Source organism: Coenobita brevimanus, chromosome 2 (assembly GCF_032717465.1).
Source record: "Coenobita brevimanus isolate Jiangsu-jjx chromosome 2, ASM3271746v2, whole genome shotgun sequence".
In the NCBI taxonomy this organism is placed as follows: domain Eukaryota; kingdom Metazoa; phylum Arthropoda; class Malacostraca; order Decapoda; family Coenobitidae; genus Coenobita; species Coenobita brevimanus.
In genome coordinates, this window is record NC_136955.1 from 44872679 (window position 1) to 44882897 (window position 10219).

Consider the following 10219-nt stretch of genomic DNA (forward strand, 5'->3'; position numbering starts at 1 on the left):
AAGAAACAATTTTATTCAGCAGAGGAGAGGCACTGTTTATTGATGGGTTTTATTACTGCTATACTGTTAGTGAGGGATGCCTTCATGGGGTGGCACTGATATGGCTGGGTAACTGCACAGACTGGTTATACAAATGTCCCTCAAATCCCTCCCTGAAAGAAGGTTGGTGGACTGCAGGAAAAAGGAAACTTCAGCCTGCAGTCCACTAGGTCCACATTCAGATGAGCCTGGGGTTGCATGAATTACTACCAGTACTATTATGAATGCATCTAACCCCTTCATTTTAAATACTCTCTCTCAAGCTGAATAAAATCATGTAAAGGCAGCAAGTATAGATTAAAAAGGGCTTCCCCAGAATCAACGGCTTAATCTTAAACACAACAAAAGCAAGAGACTCTCACCTTGTACGTCCCTTCAAGCACTGAAATATATGGGTGAGCACATATTACATGATGACCCCTTAACAACTCAAAACATTAATGCTACTGAATTTAAAGCATAGATCAATGAGGGCAGTTGTTAAGGGGTTAAAAAATATATACAGAAAAAATCCATCACATTTCCCAAACAATCAGTCCTCATTATAACTTATGGCTGAATTCAGAAACATCACAAATTTTCCATGTAACACTTACTGTAATTTGAGGAGAAAACGGCCAAACAGCTCTATAGATACCAATGCAATGCAAATTTTACAGGTCAGTTCTTCTTATTCTGGACTTCATTAAAAAAAAAAAGGAAAAACAAACAAACATTAAAAAGCCAGCAAACTCTCATCCCTTTTCTGTCCAACTCTCTAATGCAAGAGTTAACTGTTACTCCCAGTCTTTCATTTATGCAACAGGTCAGCTCTGGAACTGTCTCCCTCTGTCTGTATTTCCTGCTGCCTATGATCTCCAGTCTTTCAAACGCAGTGTGTCCAGGCATCTCAAAATGATCGGATCTTGAATTTGGCTCTCTATTGTATTTTGTTTTTCTCTTGGAGGGAACTGTTACTGCGGGCTCATGGTCTTTGGTTCCTTCTTCCTCGCATTAAAAAACATAATTCTGTGCTGCTGGAGTGAATAGGGGAAAAATTGACCAAAGCATGACACCTTTTTAGCTGCAACTGGTAATCTGTACAGTAGGTGGTAAACTGCCATATTGCTTTCATAGGTAGCAAAGCAAATCTAAAGACTCAATTCTTTTATAAATTAAAAATTAATCTTGACTTAATGGCAACAAAAAATCAAAATTAAACCCTGGGCTGTTCCCAAATATAATAAACTTGATGCATACATTTGGCACATCAGTTTTTGGTTCATTGCCCAATTAGTATTTTATGTAGCAATGGAACTTTTTTTCTAAGGCAATATTTCAACAAGTTAATAAAGATTTCATGGCAACTATAAATGATATATATGTGACTTATAATGAGGACTTAAAGTAATGCTGCAGGCTGTCAAATTATTTATTGGTGCAATTACTTGCCTGTGATTGATAGGTCTGCTTGACTAGACAGACTGGGATTACTCAACAACAACTATACACATTTACAAGGAATAAAAACAAAGGTACAGCTTGGACTGTATGAGGGAGGGAATGCCTTCATGTAGTGGCACTGATATACATGGGCAGCACCACTGCCCTCATTATACAAACATCCTTCAACTCCCTCCATATCCCCCAAAGAGCATAGTGGATTGCAAGGGAAGAGCAATTTTAGTCTGAAGTCCACAAGGTTTGGGTTAATGACCCAGAGGCCATAACAACAGAGTAGCTTGAGCCTGCAGCATTAAGAAGCATGAGAAAAATAAATAATAATAATAATAATAAATGTAGAATGGACGGTATCTTGAAATAGTGGTCCATGGAGTGCAGATGCTATGAGGAGATGATGCTGAGATGATGCTTGCAGTGAAGGGAGGCAGAATAGATGAAGCTTGTTGTGGTGGTGACACTTCCCAAACTGCTTATTACCTGAAAATATGAAAGACGCACCATTAGACATAAATAAGGTACCAGCAAACACTAAAATCCATAAACCTTTACATATACAGGTGTCAAATTCTGGGATGGAATGTATTATGTCCTTGTTATTTGTCAGCTTTACTCATCATCCTTGGTGGTGGGGAGCATGGCCTTCATGTGGTGCTAACACTATAACTTCCTCCCTATCCCCCACAAGGCAGATGGTGAACTATCAAAGGGCAGCTGCCTGGATATATAAATGTCGTTCAGTTCCTTCCATATCCCATAAAAGTAAGATGGTGGACTGCAGGAGGGGAGCAACTTCAGCCTTCAGTCCACATGATTCACACTTCAAATGAACCTGGGGCCATGGCTACTACTCTTTGAGGAAACTACAAAAAATAAAGTTTTAAATATGTCACAAATGTCACCACATAAAGATGAGTAAGTTTACCAAATATTCAAGAAACACTGGCTATCACAGTCCAAGCTGAGACTCACACTGTTACAAATCTCTCAATATATCCCAGATTTCTTTTGTCCCAACAATTTCCAGCAACTGGTGGACAGTAAAATTACCTGGTTCTGATATTTAGTATAGCTTCCAGTCCACAGAAACATCAGCTGTATCATGGCCACCCTAAATTTGTCTGTCTGTATATACATATGTATGTATGTATGTACGTAGCAACTGTTGTAATTAGCTAGCTGGTTTTGGCATATAGTTTAGCTTCCAGTCCAAAGAAAGCATTAGCTGAATCATGGCCAACCCCAGTACAGGGATTCCTTCAGTGGATGCATGGCATTGAATTACAGGTCTCCCTCGTTTTACGATTGGTATGCGTTCCTAGAAAGGCAATCGTAAACTGAAATATCGTAAAGCGAAATTAAGGTTTAATGGGAAAAATAGGGATGCGTTCCTGGACTCGTGTATAAGGAACCCAAGACCCATACAAGTGATCTAATATGCAGTAATAATGATGATGTTTTATGTATTGTAGAGTCGTGCTTGTCTCCCCAGCTTTCTTAATGTTGACAGCATGCTTTATAACAGTTGATACAGTCGACTGTGTAAGACTCATGGAACGAGCGATGGAGTTTGCCCCTCACCTGCTTCGTGCCGCTTCACAATATTAAGCTTAGACTCCAGGGTTAAGGACGTTCTTGCTTTCTTTGGCTTCATATCACCAGCACCAGATGTTGCAGGGCGTTTACAAGACATCACGGTGGTGGCACTAGGGATGCAAAATATGAAGAACAGGAGAAATAGTAATATCATGGGCACTGACGCACACAGACGCACAGAGGTTGTATGTTGAATGAGTATGCGGGTGAGACTGGCAAAAGTGCAGGAAACTGTGTGGGCGGGGCGGGTATGCCACTCAACTCTCAGCTGATCTGCCTGTGAGCGCGGGATTTTCACATGCCCAATCATAAATGCGAGGGAGCTCAATCGTAAAATGAACACTTGGTACTAAAGAAGAAGGATCGTAAACGCGAAACATCATAAAACAATACAGCGTAAAACGAGGGAGACCTGTATATATGTATATGTTGACTATCAAAGTTCCATTCTAGAATGAGAAGAAGAAGTACAGCATAGATGATGATGATGATGATGATGATGATAAAGTTCCACTGATATCCAAAAAGCTAACCTGCTGGCTTTCCCTAATTTACAGTATTAGTTATATGGAGAATAACCTGCAATAGCCTATTTAAACCAAGGGGAAATGCCTGTATGTGAATAAAATCACCTGGAGGTAGTTACTATGAATAAAAGTTTGAAGATATCACTGCACTAAGTTTAGAACACAATATCTTACATAAAAACTGCCTACCAGAGTACCAATGGTTCCTGAAAGGTTGGTTTGCTACTTTATCCTGATTTACACTACCACTCACTACTGCTGCCTACTTCTTCCTTCACCATTATCAGTCTTTTTCAGTGTACCCTCTACTCTTCCTGTTTCTCCCATCCTTCCTATTGCTTTTCAGTTGTACCCTTCTTTTCACCTCAGGTGGCTATACACAGTGTGACAAGCCTAAAGGTTTCCTGTACATTTACAATGCTGGGTGGTAACCATACATAACGGGAACATGTGGAGCCTACTATGGTGCCCTTTTAACTGGCTGGAGACACAACTGTGGTTTTCATCTGGGAACCAAACCACACTTGCCTGTGCCTCACTGTGGTGAGGTGGTGTCTACCACAATGGAACACTGGTTCACTGTACAGAACAACCTTGCAGGGGCAGTTGCTTGCTGGTGGATGATGGGTCTGCTTGGCCAGACACACCAAGGATAATTAGCAAGAACAACTGTACCAGTTATATGGCAGGAAAATAATAAGATAACCTAGTAAGACCAAGGTTAATTAGCAAGAACAACTGTACCAGTTATATGGCAGGAAAATAATAAGATAACCTAGTAAGACCAAGGGGTATTTCCCCTATGTGAATTACATCACCAGTTTAGTCAGAATGTGATGTGGGATGAAGGCCAACTGTACCTAATAATCACAAGCTGCCACTTGATGACCACCAATATTCCAAGACTTCCACTGCATTATTTAGGGGTTTTGAGCCGGTGTAGGTTTATATCCAAGGGGTGGTTGGGGTTTATTGCTCAACTAATGCTACTCAGGGATGAGTGGAGCTGGTCACTCTCATCTTAAATGTCAGGAACAACTTGCCTAACCCCGGACTCCTACGCTCCTCATGGAGCAACACAGGATTAGATGATGATGATGATGACTAAGCAAAGAACCCATCATCATCATCATCATCATCATCATCATCATCATCAATCATCATCATCATCATTATCATCATCATCATCATCATCATCATCATCATCATCCTGATCTCCTTACCTGCCAGCAGTGTTGGATGGATGTACACTATAAATGTGGAAGCCAAACTGTATTTTGTTCTGCTCATGGCTTTTCACTCTGCTCACTCTACAATGCCCTGGAAAGCAAAAAATACATGTTACACTCTCTTCACAATGTTATGGAAGGCAAAAGTTAAAACTAATAAAAATAATAGTACCAGTAATAATAATAATAATAATAATAATAATAATAATAATAATACAGTAAGCCCTCACTATAACGGACTAATTGGGGCCCAAACCTTTCTGAAAAACGCAAAATTCCGATAGAAGTGACATCTGGACTTCCCCCTGCTAATCCGGACTTTTTCCGATATATCAGACATTAGTCCGGATTTCACCAATGGTTTTCAAACTGTTTTGACTACCACTGCAGTACTGTACTGTGTTATAACTTCACTACATTAATCAAATGGTATAATATATATAATAATACTGTACTGTACACTGATAAACATTAATCCAATGGTATAATATATATAATAATACAGTACTGTACTGTACACTGATAAACATGTCTTTTATTTACCTCATTGTGGTGAACATAGCAGAAGTGGTCAGGCAGTCCGGACTGCTTCTGGTTTTATCAGACTTTTTCCGATATATAGGAATTTAGTCCAGCAGCTCCTCGAGTCTGTTAAAAGCAAATTCCAGTCTATTGAAGTCTGTTATATCGAGGTTATACTGTAATAATAATAATAACAATACAGTAATAATAATAATAATAATAATAATAATAATAATAATAATAATCTATCTATCTATCTATAGCCCGACGCCCTAATCCCGCAAAGGGTGGCCGCAGACAAAACGCCTCCAAGTCGCTCTGTCACCCACCATTTGACTACCCTCCCCCCAACTCACCCCCCCCTCCCTCATATACCTCTCAACTCCATCCCTCCACCTCATCCTCGGTAATAATAATAATAATTGTTTCATCTGTATCGTTTATAAAGGCTCCAGCCTGCTTGCATGTGTCAGCCTTGATCACTTAATGACGGCTCTCCATGCTGCTTGATCTCTAACAGCTTCTCTATTCAGCCTCTTATCTCTAACATCACACTCTATGGCCTCATCCCAGGTCTTTTGTGGTCTGCCTCTCACAACTCCACCCTCAACGTTTACACCTCACCCTACGCATCCAGTTGTCATCCTCCATTCTCTCCACATATCCAAACCATCTCCATCAACTCATTCTCATCACAACTCTAATATATCATCACCACCATCATCCAGACCTCCTTTCCCACCCTAGGGCAGGGAAGTAGCAACGTCCAGACAGCCAAAGTCTGTCCAATTCAATGGGCCTTGCTTCCAATCACTCATCATTCATGTCCTCATAATCCTGGCTAAAAAAAAAAAAAAAAATCACCAAGTTCTGTAGCTTCACATATAGCCTACCATACCTATCTAACAGAGCCAATCCAAACATTGTCACGTTAAGAAAGGGTACAACTTTGAAGGAGGGAGGAGACGAGGTAGGCCAAGAACAAGGTGGAGGGATATGGTGGATGAGCGTGTGGAGAAGAGAGGTACCAGGTATGGAAGTTGGTGAGGCTAAGGGACTGACAAGAGACTAAGCTGGCTGGATGAATGCTGTGTGCAGAAGTGCATGACCAGCAACACTAATACAATGAAGCTAAATAACACAGCTACCCTTGTGGCAGCTACAGTGACATACAAACACTTAAAATAATGAGGGAATCAGTAAAATGCAGTACATTCCACACCAACCTGGAAACTACAAAAACGACCTACTGTAATTCTCTTGTTACAGCTCAAATTTAAAAATGGAGTGACTACTTTTATGCCCTGTTAAAGTGAGCACTGAATAATGTGGTGTTCTTTATAGAGACTAAACTTAAATAGTTCACCATTTAGTTTATGCAATTTTAAGCAATTTCTCTTCTATACACATCCATCACAAATGTACTCTTTAGTACTGTACTTCATTATTAACAATGTGTGGGGTTGTCACTTGTACTTTCAGCCATTACCACATCTATGTTATAAGTCTGTTTGGGCTGGGATGGTTAGGTTAGGTTATTATAGTGCAGATGCAGTACAAGACAGAGACAGTAGCAGCAAAATCTCTCCTAAATTTATTTATATATTAAGTATATAAAAAAAAGCATTTGCAATGGACATCTACTGAAGAGAAAGTGCTTAGAACTACTTAATTTAGGTAATGAGCATATGAATTTTAAAGTCCATTAGTTGGGTGTAATTCCAAAAATTTATGGCTGCCGACTAATAACGAAAATTAACAAAATTCATAGTAACAGTGAGGCTTTTCCATCTACACTCTGTTCATTTTAACCAGGTATAATACTGCCATCTCTCCAGCTTGAATGCTAAACTCTAACATGGGATTAAACCTAGAACATGGTGCTAGTCATGAAGAAGTGCTGTGGGAAGGATGCACACTTGTACTATTTCTTACTGTCACTCTCACTCCATCACCTACATCTCATACTTAGTTTCCCTTTCCCCCTACCCCATTCCATCTCCCTCACATACACTCTCCTTGTCAGTCTCTCGTTCTACATCTCAAAGTATTTCTCCAGCTTCCTCGTAACCAAGAAATCTGCATAATTTCCATCTCTGGTCCAGCCTCCCCAGGCACCATCGGCCATATACACTTTTACAAACTATCTATGTATATTCTCACATGCCCAAATTAATCTATATTACCTAAAATTATCGCAACAATACACACCTTCAAAATGAAAGCCATCAGTGTCCAGAAAGTATAAAATTAACTTCAGAAGCGACGATTTCACGGACGCCATGTTGAGATGCTTGGCGTCTATACATTTATAAATATTTATTAGCTGGTTTCAATTGGAGAAAGTGCAGTGAAATAAATTATTTTCAGCTACTCTAACAAACTACTATAGTTACTTTTACATAGCCATTGAATTTATTTCATTTTACTTTATTGAATTCAATATTTCGTAAGGCGGATTTAACGCAGCTGATTGAAGTTGTTGTTGTTGTTTTTTACGGGATATTAATATAATACAAATCAGAAGAGTAATGACAAGGTTTATATACTCATAGAATGTATTAATTTATAATAATCACAAATCCTATCCAAATATTTTGCTAATAAACTATTTTCACTTCATATATATTTGCACACGAAAGCATTTTTAAAAGCATTATACCGTATAGATAATAATAACTGCTCCCGCCTTTTTTCCTTCCTTTCCTCCTTTCCGGACTCCTTCCCTCCTCCCAAGGGCGCCGGGAGTGTGGCGAGGATAAGAGGGCTCCCCTGATTTCTTAGTGGGGGGTGGGGGGAAATGAGGATTTTTTTTTTACCCCCATATATCGCCAAGAGCACTTGAGTACAATTAATCTGAGTATATATACCATGGGATGTTATTCTTCACGGAAGCATGATTATATAATCCGACCATTGAATGAACGAGGATATTTAAGTTTTTAGCCAACGGCCATGCCACGTTGAGTGCACCGTTTCCCATGCGATCAGCGAAGTTAAGCAACGTTGGGTCTGGTTAGTACTTGGATGGGTGACCGCCTTGGAACACCAGATGCTGTTGGCATCCCTACGTGTCAAGTGGGGTTGGTGGAGGATTAGTGCCCCTCCCTGTAAAACAGTTAACTCTAAGCCCTTGGCCACCCCGTCTGGGGTACATGGCGTCTGGCAATGAATGAATGAAAGGATAGTCATTATTTATGTGGCCACGACTTTCAAATAAACACAAGGGTGATATAAATGTTGCTTAATTACTTTCTACCTTAGCTCTGTTGCACCGTTCCCTCCGGTAACTCCTTCCATGGTGTGGCCAGATGAAAAAAGGTCCCCCAACTTGAATGTGCACTCCCCACACAATAATCTCTGCATTCCCCCCTCCCCTCATTCATTCTTTTTATGTATTTTTCCACAGAGGATGGAGAGTGAGAGACTAACTATTAGGCGAGAGTTTGTGGAAAGGGGGAGAGGGAGGAAGAGACCGAGGATGAGATGGAGGGATGGAGTAGACAGGTATATGACAAGGGGATGGAAGTTGCAGGAAGGGCAGTGAAATGGCAGGGGACAGGCCGGCATGGAGGCGATTTGTTGTGGCCACCCCATAACGGGATTAAGGCGTCTGGCTATGGATAGGTCGATTTTTCCACTTAGTTCTCCCAACATACCCTCTCTTACCAATGCACATAGAGTTTGACTTTTATATATATACTGAATCAGCAAATTCTATCTATTTATCTACAGGCAGACCCCAGAATCCCGTAAAGGGTGACCACAAACAAATTGCCTCCATGTCGCCCTGTCCCCTGCCATTTCGCTGCCCTCCCCCCAGCGTACACCCCTCTCTCATGATACCTCTCCACTCCATATATACTGCATATTGCACGATCTGGACTTTTAATCCACACTGGCTGTTCTTTTACCTCCCCAACCCCTATCCTGGAAACGTATCATCATCATCATCATCATCATCATCATCATCATCATCTACTCAGCGTCTAAGGGTGAATGAGGAATTCAAGGTACGGAAGAGTAACCTAGGCAGCCATGTTAGTTTCCATACTTGATGTAGTGCTGCCTACTTCTTCCTTAGCCTTTGTCATTCTTTTTCTGTGCCTGTCCTCCTCTCTTCCTATTTCTCCCATCTTTCCTGTCACTTTTTATTGCTTTTCTTTCCTTTACAGGTGGCTTAACATTGAGTGACAAGCCAAATGGTTTCCTGTAAGCCAAGAAACCATTTACAACACTGGGTGGTAACCATATAACCAAACCATACGTGCTCCCTACGTGTCAACAAGTGGGTTGGTGGAGTGTTAGTGCTCCTCCCTGTAAAACAAATAACTCAAAGTCAAATGGCCACCCCTTACGGGATTATGGTGTCCGGCAATAGATAGATAGATAGATAGTATTTAGAATTACATCGTATGGGAATGTGACCTAGGGAGCTATGTTAGTTTTAATGGGTGAATCAAGGGAGTTATGTTAGTTTTTATGGGTGAGTCAAAGAGCTATGTTAGTTTTATGGGTGAGTCAAGGGAGCTGTGTTAGTTTTTATGGGTGAGTCAAGGGAGCTATGTTAGTTTTTATGGGTGAGTCAAAAGAGCTATGTTAGAGTTAATGGGTGAGTCAAAGGAGCTATGTTAGTTTTTATGGGTGAGTCAAAGAGCTATGTTAGAGTTAATGGGTGAGTCAAAGGAGCTATGTTAGTTTTTATGGGTGAGTCAAAGGAGCTATGTTAGTTTTTATGGGTGAGTCAAAGGAGCTATGTTAGTTTTTATGGGTGAGTCAAAGGAGCTATGTTAGTTTTTATGGGTGAGTCAAAGAGCTATGTTAGTTTTTATGGGTGAGTCAAAGAGCTATGTTAGTTTTTATGGG

At 40.4% G+C, this 10219-nt stretch overlaps 1 non-coding gene across 1 annotated transcript; it reads left to right on the forward strand.

The window, feature by feature from the left end:
• Window positions 1-8298: 8298 nt before the first annotated feature.
• On the forward strand, window positions 8299-8417 carry LOC145392649 (5S ribosomal RNA). The gene has a single exon (XR_013896053.1). It is a non-coding gene; the product is annotated as a 5S ribosomal RNA (ribosomal RNA).
• The last annotated feature ends 1802 nt before the right edge of the window (window positions 8418-10219 follow it).